Below are 11,095 nucleotides of genomic sequence, written 5' to 3' on the forward strand. Positions count from 1 at the left end.
CTTTTTCTGTGTGAGATAAAAGTAAAATAAGTCTTTAAAAAAACATATATATGCAAGATTTTTTTTAATCATGACAGTATATCAACAGATCCTTCTCAAGTCTATTTACTGACTGCAACTTTGTGATCCAAGTGTAAGCTGTTAAAACATGGAATTTTGGCATTCATTGAATACTTGATGTTTTTGTCCAGTTTGGCAGAAAAGATGTCAAACATTCATAATTCTTGATTACTATCTATATGTGATCATTAGTTTCAAACATAAATGTAGCTTAGCTCTGTTCCAGAAACCAGCTTTTGAATCAAATGTTCAGTTTACCAGCCCCATCCTGACAACTTTCCTCCTATGGGAGATCTTCAAAAAGTTTATGGAAGGGGTGGGCATCTGGTGTTAAGATGCCACTTAGGTGGCAATGTTGGAGGAATTCGGCAGGATGTCATCAAAGCTAAGTCTCTCTCGCTGTCTCTCATCCCAACACTGCTGTGTGCTGCATTGTTCTTGGGCCTCTGCTGTAGTGATCTTTCTTACTCCTCATCCTCCTCCAAGGCCCACCCCCCACAGTGAGCAACAGAGTCAGATTCAGTTCCCACACTCTTAATGCCTTCACTGTTAACACAGGAATCCTGGGAAACACTCAAACCACACCACCATTGCTGCTCAATGAACTTTCCCAAATCTTGGTCTCTTAAAATAATAGCTAACACTTAACTTTGCTGGTGCTTCTGTAACTGAGAGAGAGCCCAGGAGGAATGGTTTGCTTAGGCTGTAGCATATCTAGAAACTTAGTTTCTAAGACTTTCAGTTGAAAGTGACTTGGCTGCTGAGACTGAAATTACCTGAGTCTTACTCAGTCGTCACTTCAGGTGGGACCTCATTTGGATCTGGCATGGTGCTTCTCCTTGTTGCTTAGTTGTGTGACACTGATTGCTTAGACTTCTTCTCATTCCCATGGATAGAGGCTAAAAACGAACATCTGAAGGAATCAAAATGGAAGCTCCATGGCATTTTTATGATCTAGCCTTGCAGTTCACATAGAATCATGGTATAGCTGCAGCAAGCCTCCCACGTTCAAGGAGGGAAGATATAGAGGAGTCTCAAGAAGTTTGAAGACATATCTTGAGATCATCAACTCTTCAAAGTCTTTTCCTGGGCCTGTACTAATGCTACCATACAGAAGAATCTCCAAACTGTGGTAGACCCTCCTGTCTGGACTCCTAGGAATTGTAGTGGCATGATATTGGACTTGCTCAACTTGACACAAATTAATGGTTAGGAGCATGGATTCTGAAGTCCTACTGTCTGGATCAGATTTCAGCTCGGCCATTTTCTAATTGTGTGACCTTGACTTAACTAGCTAACCTGTCATGTCAGTACTTGAAGTTCTTTGCATGAAAAATGGAGATAATAACACACTTTCCTTACAGGGTTATGACAAAACCTAATTTTAGTTAGTACATATAAAATATTTAGAAGAGTGTCTAGCACATGGGAATTATTTAGTAGATATCAATCATCCTTATCAAGGCTTCTTAATTTGGAATATTTGGAGGAACTTTCTTGGACTCATTGAAAATATGTGCAGAATTTTAGAACTGTGTGTATTTGCATTTGACAGGGTGTTCCTAGCTTATTGCGTTCTCAATGACGCAAGTGATTAAGAACCGTTGTCTATCTATTAATATCTTGGGATTATTTACAAACTCACAGAATGTAAAATATGCTTCTACCGAGTGTAAAATTGTATGTATGTTATTTTTGATGTATTAAGAATAAAAACTGGAGGGCAACATATCAAAAATGTTATTAACAGCTGTCTTCAGGTGTTATATTCATTGTTTATTTCAAACTTTCAGCTTTAAATTTTTGCACTTTGCAAGTTTTCTGCGATCTCCAATCTTAATTTTGCCTTCAGAATTTTAAAATATTTTAAGGACAGAAAAAATGAAACTTGACAGATGTTGACACATTTTATTTGAAAAGCTTGCCTCCCAGAAAATGAACCAACTGTTATATTTCTCCATATTATTACCACCAAGTGCTAGAACTCAGTGCTGTAATATCCATAAAGTTTGAGACTCCTATATCGATAACAGAGTTAAAGGAAGTCTTCTTGGGCACGCTTTATTCATTCAAGAATCCTAAAACTATGAGCACACCATTCATGTAGGAGGATATGACTCAGAAGTACCCTACCCGACCTCCGCATGGTTTACGGAACTCTTGAATAAGATAAAATTGAATAATGCTCAAGCAATACAGAGATTAACTCACATGAAATACCATTAAAAAAAATTCAAGCTTTCGTACTTGGCTACTCAAAACTTTTCCTGAGAAAAAGCAACAAGGACACTTTGCTCCCTGTTAGGCATTTATTAGCAGCTTTCCTCTCAGCAAAGAACACCTACTCACTTGGGAAATCTCCACAGAAAGAGGTGAGAAGAAACCAACCCACAGCGCACTTAAGCTGTGGGATCAACTGTGACTCAAGCCAAGTCATAAATAAGGGTGAACCTCAATGTCTGTGCAGGACTTAACTTGATAGGAAATCAAGGAAATTCAAAACCGATCATCCAGCATTGCATGGGCTAGCCTTTGGTTTTCAGAACCCTATGATTCTTCATTATTTTGCTTGAATTTCCTGTTATTTGAAATATTCTTCCTCTAAAAAACTTTTTTGAAGATTTATTCATTTTTATTGCAAGTCAGATACATAGAGAGGAGGAGAGACAGAGAGGAAGATCCTCTGGCCGATGATTCACTCCCCAAGTGAGCCGCAACAATCCAAAGCCAGGAAACAGACGCTTCCTCCAGGTCTCCCACTTGGGTGCAGAGTCCCAAGGCTTTGAGCCGTCCTCGACTGCCCTCAGGCAGGGAGCTGGATAGGAAGTGGAGCTGCCGCTGCCGGGATTAGAACCAGAGCCCATATGGGATCCTGGTGGGTTCAAGGCGAGGACTTTAGGCACTAGGCCACCGCGCTGGACCCTTAAAAAACTTTTTAAGATTTCTTTCTTTATTTTTATTTGAAAGGCAGATTTTACAGAAAGAGGAGAGACAGGAGAATCTTCCATTTGCTGGTTCCTCGCCCAAATGGCTACAACAGCCAGAGATGAGCTATCGGAAGCCAGGACCCAGGAGCTGCCCATGTGGGTAAAAGTGTCTGGGGACAGGAGCTATCCTCTGCTGCTTAAATATGAACTATTATTCTTGCTCTGTTAGAAAAAAAAATTTGTATATTTGACAGGCAGAGACCCAGAGAAAGAGACAGACGGAACTCCCACCTACAGGTTCCGTCCTCAAATATCTGCAACAACTGGAGCTGAGCCCAGCCAAAGCTGATGCTGGGAACCCGTGTCAGTGGCAGGGACTCCATCACCGGAGCCCAGCCTGCTGCCTCCAGGGTGTGCATCCACGGGAAGCTGGAATTGGGAGCAGAAGCAGCCAGTGCAATGTGAGATGTGGGTGTCTTAACTGCAGGACCCAAAGCTTGCCCCACTATTATTTGACCTTGGAACAGCCATTCATAAATCAGTCTTGAAAAGTTAGCATCTTTCATTCTCCCTAAAGATGAACATCATTGGCAGATGTGTCATAGAACAAACAAGTGCTTCCCAAACACTTTTCCAGCATTAAGCCACATCTTTTCTGAGATTAGCAGTTAGCTCTGTACTTCCATCTCTACCTCTCCTTTCTGCCAGAAACCCAGAATAATTTGAAAAACTAGGTATGTAGGTATGTATTTAAAATATTTTTCAAATATTTATTTAATTTATTTGGAAGGTAGAATTAAAGAGAGAGAGAGAGCTCTTCCACCCACTAGAAAATTCCTCAAATGACTACGATCATTAGAGCTAGACCAGTTTGAAACCAGGAGCTAGGAGCTTCCTCTGGGTCTTCCACACAGGATTCAGGGGCCCAAGCATTTGGGCCATCTTCCGCTGCTTTCCCAGGCACATTGGCAGGGAGCTGGATTCTTGGCAGAGATGCAAATCTGGTGCCAGTGTGTGATGCAGGCACAGCAGGTGGCAGCTTTACTTGCTATACCACAGCCCCATATTTGAGATCTTGTCAGGGAAAGAGAGAGAGCCAAAGAACACTTCCTATCTGCTAGTTCACTCCCCAAATGCCTGCAGCACCTGAGCCTGGCTGAACTAGGAGTTGGGACTTCATCTGAGTCTTCCATCCATGGGTACAGGATCCCAGCCACCTGAACCATCACCTGCTGCCTCTCAGGGTGTGCTTTAACAGGACGATGGAATCAGAAGCAGGGCTGGAACTCAAACGTAGACCTTACAGTATGAGAAGCAGTATCCCAACTGGTGAGCTAACTGCTCAGTCAAATGTCTTGGAATTCCCGGTTTTTTTATGCAATCCTACAACCTTCAGTCAATCACTAAAACCTATCCTCAGGCTATTTTATATTAAAAATTATCATTGTTCTTAATGTGTTAAGTAGGATATTTCAAAATAAATGTTTTACAGTTAAATAAAATTCATTCCCTGCACTTTGAAAAACTTCACTTTGTGTTTACAGAGCAAATTTTAACCATCTTTCAAATCCTGGTTATTCTACACTGGCTCCCAGTGAAACCCTTCTAGACTTTTCCGGGAGAATGGATCCTCTTCACACGCTGCACCTACCTCGCGTGTGCGTGTCACTTTCGGGGTTAGCACATATGTTGTGAAGGGAAAATTCTACATGTGGAGCAGCTGCTCCAGCGTTCCTGTGGGATGGGTGGGAGTTGGGGGTGGGTTAGGAGGTGAGACCGAAGGGCCTGGGTTCAGGCAGAATTTATATGCAACAAATAAACATTATGTTTGGAATAAAGAAGACACTGATTTCTCACCATTCCATTGGCTGGGTAGACCAAGTGCAAGTCCATCAGGACTACACTAAGAGCCTAGTTTCAGGATCCAGCCTGGCATTTGGTTGCCTGACACACAGGCAAAAGGGCCCAACCCTGCACAAAATCTCCTGCAGAAGGGCCCTCATCTCATTCACCCAGGACCAATCCTGATGTCCCAGTTACATCTTGAAGGTCCCATCGTTTAATGCTACCATCATAGCGATTAAGTTACAGCATTGAAATCCTGAGAGTCACCTGCTTTGTAGTCATGGACCCAGCTTCACCTTCGGGGCCTTGCATCCCTCATATGTGATGAGGCAGTACCAAGAGTCACACCCATCCTCAGCATCCACAGTTCCACCATCTGGCCTCAGCAACGGCTTCCCTGTTCTCCAAGTCCTTCTTGCCTTACGCTGTGTCTCCTCACCCCTGATCACACCATGTAAATCTTGAAGGGAAAGATGACCTTCAGAAATTACATATGCGTGCACAGTTTGTTTAGTGAGAAAGAATACACGAGCAAGTGAGTCTGAAACCAGAGGAAGGGAGAGAAGAAATGTGATATGAATGATGAACATGATGGCTGTTGAGTAGAGGAAAGTTCATGGTCAAGAAGCCAAAATCAGCAGGATGGAGATCCTTGGAAGTAGTGGTTGCTATGATACAGGGTTCTTCAAAAAGTTTCTGGAAAATGAAAATAAGATACACTTAGGAGATGATGTGATGTCTTAGTAGGCTAATCCTTTGTCTGAAGCACTGTCATCTCACATAGGTGCCAGTTCGAGTCCCAGTTGCTCCACTTCTGATCCTGCTCCGTACTAATGTGCTTGGAAAAGCTTCAGAAGATGGCCCAAAGCCTGGGACCCCTGTGCCCACACCTGAGAACTGGAAGAAGCTCCTGGCTCATAGCTTCAGACCAACCAAGTTCTGGGAATTGCAGCCATCTGAAGAATGAACCAGCACAAGGAAGATCCTTCTGTCTCTCCCTTACTCTGTAACTCTTTCAAGTAAAATGAATAAAACAACCCCAGATACAGGCGAAAAAAAACAAAACAAAACGCAGAAACAATGGTCTTACCCACTTTCCTGTAGCCCTTGACCCTTTGTGCCCTAATCAACTATGTAAAGATTATCAAAATAAAATAATATAAGAAAAAATAAATAAATAAAACATTTTTTGGAAAAGGCATGTGTATTTTGGTGCAAGAAATGTTGAAATTTGTGCATAAGAGGATCTTCAAGAAGCTCCTGGAAAATAAGCATTATGAAAAAAGTATACGTGGATTCAATAATTTTTTTTGCATGAAAACGAACTTAACTTTTAATTTTATCCTTCCATGAACTTCTACAAATATTCCTGTGGGGTTGGCATGGTGGCTTAACAGGCTAATTCTCTCCCTGCAACACTGGTATCCCTTAAGGGCACCAGTTCATGTCCTGGCTGCTCCACTTTTTTTTTCTGGCTGCTCCACTTTTGATCCAGCTTCCTGCTTATGGACTGGGAAGACAAAAGAGGATGGCTGGGAACCTGGGGCTCCTGCATCCATGTGGGTGATCCAGAAGAAGTTCCTGGCTTCTGGCTCTGGATTGGCTCAGCTTTGGCCATGATAGCCATTTGGGGAGTGAACCAGCAGATTGAAGATCCCCTCTCTTTCTCTCTCTCTCTCTCTCTCACACACACACACACATTCTCTCTCTCTCTCTCCCTCTATGTAATTCTGCCTTTCAAATAAAAATAAATAAATCTTAAAAAAAAAAAAACTAAAGAAGCTGTGATATATACACACTAAGGAATACTACTTAGCCATAAAAAATAAAATGCTCTTTTGCAACAAAATGGATGTAACTGAAGACCATTATGCTTAGTGAAATAAGGCAGTACCTAAAAGACAGATAACATATTTTCTCCAGTTTCTGCTAATATGCAAAGTACTAAAAATGTAATGAATGAAGTTGAGATTTTGAGGTTTGCTTGTTATCGGTACCCCTTGTCTATACTCCTGAGGGAGAGTGGATTTTCTACTTACTACTTGTATAATTCTCTAATGGAGGATGAAGCTTGTGATTATAAACTAAATTGGCAGTATGTCATCGAAAATGAAAAGAAAAATAAGGAAAAAGCGTGGTAGCAAGGGTGTTAAGTAACATTATGTGTTTCAAATTGTATATGTAAAATACATGAAATCTCTTTCCTTTGTATTCATTAATTAAACATAAAGGAACTAGTTCTTGGTTCACATTTCCAGGAGAATATGACTGAATGATCTTGTGTTGGGTGTTACCCATAATGGGTCCAATTAACCACGACCAAAGCAGAAGGTCATAGAGTATTCACTGAGTATACTAGTTAGCATCTCATCACTTTAAACACTGGAGAGGAGCTTCTTGAGAAGATTGACTGTGACTTAGAGTTTGGGGGTTCACAGTGAGGGAGGCTGGTCATGGCAGAACTTGGAGAAATGATAACACAGTGAGCTGGGAAGCGGAAAAGTCAGGGTGAACTTGGCTTAAATCACCAACCTTCTGGGCAGGGCCACCTTCTCAGAGCTAGCCTTCCCAGAAGGCCTGTCCCTCAGGGGGCATAATGAAATCAAGTCTCCACCATTACTCTATCCACACTTTTTGTTTTTTAAATGTATTTTCTTTCTTTTTTTTTCCTTGATTTACTCTTAATTGGAAAGTCGGATATACAGAGAGGAGCAGAGACAGAGAGGAAGATCTTCCGTCCGATGATTCACTCCCCAAGTGAGCGCAACGGCCGGTGCTATACCGATCCAAAGCCAGGAGTCAGGAGCTTCCTCCAGGTCTCCTATGTGGGTGCGGGGTCCCAAGGCACTGGGCCGTCCTCGACTGCTTTCCCAGGCCACAAGCAAGGAGGTGGTTGGGAAGTGGGGCTGCTGGGATTAGAACTGGAACCCATTTGGGATCCCGGGCGTGTTCAAGGCAAGGGCTTTAGCTGCTAGGCCACAGCACTAGGCCCTACTCTATCCACACTTAACTCTAAGGTTTTGGACTTCAAACTTCTGTGTAGGTCTGAAGCGCTAAGACCTGTTCAGTCCACAACAGAGCCAATACCCAGGGTTAGTCAAACTGTGAGATCAAGGGACAGTCCCTACAAGACAGCCCTCACTTCTGGAGCCACTTAGAAGGTTGGGGTTTCCCAAAATCACTCTAGAGTTGATAATTCTCTAGATTCCTGGAAGCCACCCAAAACTGTTTGAGTCACAGTTAACTGTTTTTGCAGAGCAAGGACATAAAGGAACATCACCAGGGAAGAGATCCATAGGCCAGGGCATAGCAGAAGCTCAAACACAGTGCTCCTGGTCACCCAGCCCTGCGGGTTCATGGATGGGGCCACCTCCTCCTGGCTGCTACACATGACAATGAACATACTGTGTTGCCCTCCAGGGAGGCTCACCAGAGTCTTTGGTGGTCAGAGCATTTGCTGGGACTCAGACACGTGCTGTTCATATGGCTGACTGACGGCAGTCCAGACCCCTCCTGGGGCCATGCTCATATCTTTGATCTTCAACCCCTCTTGGTGTGTAAGACCCAGAGCCCTTGTCCCAAATCATATTTTTAGATTGTCGGCCAAAGCCCCAGGCAAAGAAAGACACTTTTATCAGGCAGTGGGCAGAACGTTCCAGAGGCCTCTAGATGGCCTTCTAGGTCCCAGGGGCAAAGGCCAGACCTCTCCGAGTAATGTGAATTCTAAACCATGCAGACCCACTCCCATCTGGGCAGAAGAGGGGATGGCAGAACTACTCCTCAAGGCTACCCATTGTCGTGTGCTTGCTAAGCCAGGGACCCGAGCTTTGGTAATAAATAACCCCTGAAATTCCAGTACTTTTACATAATAAAGTTTATTTCTCTTGTTCACAGTCCAGTGTGGGTTGGTGGGAGGTAGGAGGAGAGGAAGGAAGAGAGAGGGAACGCGTGAGCGAGGCCGAGAGAGAGAGGGGAGGGAGAAGAACAGGGCGAGGAGGGGCTCTCTCCGTGTGACCATCCGGGGACCCAGGCTGCCTCTGTCTGTGGCTTCACCCTTTTCCTGGTCCTCTTTATCTTCTCCATTCAGCAGAAGGGAAGGCCAAGCCGTGAGGATGGTTCTCCAGAGGTTTTCATGGGCCTAGGAGTGGAGCTGGCCACTCGTGTTCACACAGTCAGGGGTCGGAACAGCTACGTGGCCACGCCTAACTGCACTGGAAGCTGGAAAACAAACTCTGGCTGTGAGCCAGGAAGAAGAGAAGATCACGGTCATTGGGGAACACCAACAGTCTTTGCTGCACAGGACACCGGCCTCGGCCACGTGCCACATCATTTCTCCTCTTTGGAATTCCTTCCGCAGGGCCAAACCCCTGCATCATACCTTGTCCCACTGAACTGTATGTTGCCTCAGATTTATGTCTTTTGGCTCCATTTTTGCAACATAAGCAAAGATCATTCTTCAACTGCTTTGACATTTTCTATGGTACAGGCTCTAACACAGGTACCATAAATAAATTTTTTAAATCATGCTGGGTGATTTTAGTAAAGACCTAGAAAGTTCAGTAAAGACCTTGCAAACTTTCACCATCTGGAAATAAGCTTGTTTTCATTGCTATGGCATAGATGAATAATTTAACTATATAAAGACATATTTAGAACAGCAAAAAGTAGAAAGTAAGTTGAGTATCTAGTATGCACATGTCAACATGAGAAAAACATTAATATACTGGCAAGTCACACACATGCAACACACACACCAGAAAGGAGAAAAGCACAGCAAAGTATCAAAGCATTAATTAATGATTAGTTCATTTTTATAAGTATTAATGATTATCATTGCACAGTGAGTTTATGCACATTTTATTTACTTCTTGACTGAATTTTCCTACAATGAATTCCTACTTGTTTTAAAAAAAATTTTTTTAACAACACAGTAGTTATAATGACCAGTAATCATTAAAATAGCAGCACAATCAGATTAAGAAAACCTTTGCTTTAAAAGTTCCGTGTCTTCTGGGTTTCCTGTGGCAGAATCCAGGGAAGGAGCAGCAGGTATCATGTCTGGCTTGGAAGGTGGCAAGAACGCCCCGAGACAGCCGAAGAGGCCAAAACCACGCACAGGAAGAGCCAATGTTCAAGCAAAAACAAGAAGAGGAGCATCTTGGCCACAGGTGGAACCAAGAGACCTGGAATAGCAGCAGCTGTTCCTTGTGGCTGACATGCCTGGGCCCATTGATCTCATTCCTTTAAACACCTGGATTCCCTGCCCTACCTACCTCCTTTGCCTCCCCTGGTTAGAATGAAGTGTTCTCTTAGAGCCTGTTGCACATTCCCTGGGGATTGCAAATTCCATGTGTGTGAAGAACCAGGTGTCCAAGGTGTGTGTGTTTAACGCAGGGATTAAATGCATCACAGTGACTTGGTTCAACACTCCTGATTCTTTTTGTTGTTGTTGCTGCTGTTGGAAAGTCAGATTTACAGAGAGGAGGAGATACAGAGAGGAAATTCTTCCATCCCCTGATTCACTCCTCAAGTGACCACAACAGCCAGAACTGAGCTGATCTGAACCCAGGAGCCAGGAGCCAGGAGCCTCTTCCAGGTCTCCCACGCGGGTTTAGGATCCCAAGGCTTTGGGCCATCCCCCACTGCTTTCCCAGGCCACAAAGAAGGGAGCTGGATGAGAAGCAGAGCCGTTGGAATTGGAACTAGTGCCCATTAGGTATCCCAGCACATGTAAGGCAAGGACTGTAGGCGTTAGGCTATCACTCCAGGCCCATGGTCTCCTGCTTCTATCTTCCTGCCATAGAAGGCTCCACAAGGCAGCAGGGATGTCATAAGTCACTGACTTCCTGCCACTCCCATGGGAGACTTGGATTGAGTTCCTGGCTCCTGGCTTTAGCCTTGGGTGCCCGCCGACTCGGCCCTCTGGCCAACACCTTGCCTGTTGCAGGCATCTAGGAAGTGAACCAGTGGATGACACATGTCTCTCTGCCTGTCTCTCTCTTAAATAGATAAATACAATTTTTTAAAAAATAAAGGATCTCTAAAGATAAGTGATTATCTTTCACATATACATTTTTGGAATTTTCCAAGTATGAGAACATGGGAAAATGACACAGGAGCTAACCTGATGAAGTTCCAGAAGACCACCACAGCTGGGACAATTCTAGACTAGAGCAATTCTAGACTAGCTAGACTTCCTTTTTGCACCTAGCTCCCTTTTCCAGCCTGTGCAGTGGGCTGGACTTTATGGTTTGCTTTCAAAG

This window comes from Ochotona curzoniae, unplaced genomic scaffold, assembly GCF_017591425.1.
Source record: "Ochotona curzoniae isolate NIBS_2020 unplaced genomic scaffold, NIBS_Ocur_1.0 patch58, whole genome shotgun sequence".
Lineage (NCBI taxonomy): Eukaryota > Metazoa > Chordata > Mammalia > Lagomorpha > Ochotonidae > Ochotona > Ochotona curzoniae.